Below are 2,307 nucleotides of genomic sequence, written 5' to 3'. Positions count from 1 at the left end.
GGTAGGATGTGCATGGTGAAGTTCCCTGGGTCCTCTGAGGGCCCTCAGATCTGGCCATTGTCCTTCCTCCCTTAACCACAAAGTCCAGGGTCTGTGGCCTGATGCACAAGGCTCTTGGCTGCCCCTGCATTATAAGGTCAAAGGTCAGAGTGAGTGGGGGCAGGGAGAAGATGCAGCCAACCCTTGGAGCCCTGGCCTCACACTCGGATCTCCCCCTCTTCCTCCTCCTCATCCATGAAGAATTCCTTGTCCTGCTGCCTGGCAAGAGCTGCCGGAGCTCTGTCTGGGCCCCGAAAGGTAGGGCTGCATTATTCCAGGACCCCCGAGGTGTAGCTGGACAGGGAGCTGCTGTCCCCAGTGGTGTGGCTGCCCACACTGTGGGCTGACTAGGGCTGGGGGTGGCCGCCGCCCACCCCTTATCCTCCAAGGTAGGGCAAGTCCTGGCCGGCCTTGCCTTGCTGCCTCCCCGTGGGAGGAGCTGCCGAGGCAGGAAGGGGAGCCTGGGTGACAGAGTCAGGGCCTGCGTTGCTGTGGTAGCAGCCATCCTCCTCTGCGGGGGCCACTCCTCCTTGTCCATGGTGCTGACTGAGCACATCGCCCAGCATGGAGGGCCCCAGGTCGATGTGGAAGGACATGATGGACTCCGAGTGCTTCAGCCCATAGCTGGCCCTGGGCGTGAAGGGCAGATCCGTCAGGCCGCCAAAGGCCTGCTTGTCGTGAAGGGGGTCGAGGGAGTGGGGGCCCGTGGCCAGTTCCGCCTGGACACCTGCCTCCTCGTCGCCGCCCTCCCCAGTGGCAGCCTTCTTCACCGGACTGGACAGGCTCTTGCCGGAGACCTTCTCTGCAGCCTCCTTTTCTGTGCTGGGGCAAAACACGGCATTCTTTTTTTTTTTTTAGACAGAGCCTCAAGCTGTCCCCCTGGGTAGAGTGCTGTGGCATCACAGCTCACAGCAACCTCCAACTCCTGGGCTCAAGCGAGTCTCCTGCCTCAGCCTCCCAAGTAGCTGGGACCACAGGCGCCCGCCACAACACCCGGCTATTTTTTGGTTGCAGCCATCATTGTTGTTTGGCGGGTCCGGGCTGGGGATTCGAACCCGCCACCTTAGGTGTACGTGGCTGGTGCCTTAGCCGGTTGAGCTATAGGTGCTGAGCCAAAACACGGCATTCTTGACGAAGATGGCCGAGTCCCACAGGGAGCCCAGCATGTCCCTCTGCCCCCGATCCCCTCTTTTTTTTTTTTTTTTTCAGTTTTTGGCAGGTACTGGGTTTGAATCGACCACCTCCGGTATATGGGGCCGTCGCCCTACTCCTTTGAGCCACGGGCGCCACCCCCCGATTCCCTCTTGTCACCAACTGTGACCGATTGCTGCCCCGGAACTTCCGGGATGGGAGGCTGCGTTTGGAAGATGAGGAGGCCTGTTTGTCCACGGACGCCCCGTCCAGCTCACCAGCCTTGCTATTGAGGAAAGAGGTGTCCCCAAAGGCGTCTCCTGCCCGGCGCACATGCATGGTGTGGAGGAAGTCACCCAGCTGGGCACTGATCATCTCGGCTGTGAGGTCCATGCGGGAATGGCGCTTGGAGTGCACCGTGCTGGAACCAGCTGCTTGAGGATCGGCATCTTGCCAGACGGGTGAGGAGGAGAGTCCCAAACAGGTAGCAGATGAGTCTGGGTTCAGATCTGAAGTCCAAGTCCAGTGGGTGGACAGGGAAGTCTCGAGGAGATCATAGGGCTGGGTCCCCAGAGATCCAAGCACTGAGCTGGCGTGGCTGCTTTCCCCGCCTGGGTAGGCTCCGCTGGTCGGCAGGACTGGTGGCCGATCTCAGAGCTGGTGTTTGTCTGGCTCTGGCGCTGAGTCTTTCAGGGCTGGCAGCCGCTGGGGACCTTAATATACTGTATTTATTGGGGGGGGGAAAAAAAAAAACAAGATCTATGCATAAGTGTGCCCATGCAGCTCAAATTCATGCTATTTGAGGGTCAACTGCATTTTAATTTTTTGTTCTAATATGTCATTAAAGATAGAAATACATCCTACAGCATTGTGGCAGGTGCCTATAATCCCAGCTACTTGGGAGGCTGAGGCAAGAGAATGGCTTAAGCCCAGGAGTTTGAGGTTTCTGTGAGCTGTGATGCTACAGTTCTCTACCAAGGATAACAGGTGAGACTCTGTCTCAAAAATAAATAAATAAATAAATAAATGAAAGAACATCCTACAGAATCTCACTGTTTAAAGTGATGTCATTCTGGCTCCCGGCCTGTAGCTCAGTGGGTAGGGCACCAGCCATATATATCAGGCTGGCGGGTCCCA

General features: G+C 57.2%; 1 pseudogene; it reads right to left on the bottom strand.

Annotated features, from left to right (window-relative positions):
- Positions 1-197: 197 nt before the first annotated feature.
- Positions 198-1,619, bottom strand: LOC100951852 (annotated as a pseudogene).
- Positions 1,620-2,307: the final 688 nt, after the last annotated feature.

This window comes from Otolemur garnettii, unplaced genomic scaffold (genome assembly GCF_000181295.1).
Source record: "Otolemur garnettii isolate 467f Iridium unplaced genomic scaffold, OtoGar3 scaffold00369, whole genome shotgun sequence".
NCBI lineage: Eukaryota > Metazoa > Chordata > Mammalia > Primates > Galagidae > Otolemur > Otolemur garnettii.
The sequence above is the reverse complement of the archived record's forward strand: the minus strand, read 5'-3'. Positions and strand labels throughout refer to the sequence as shown.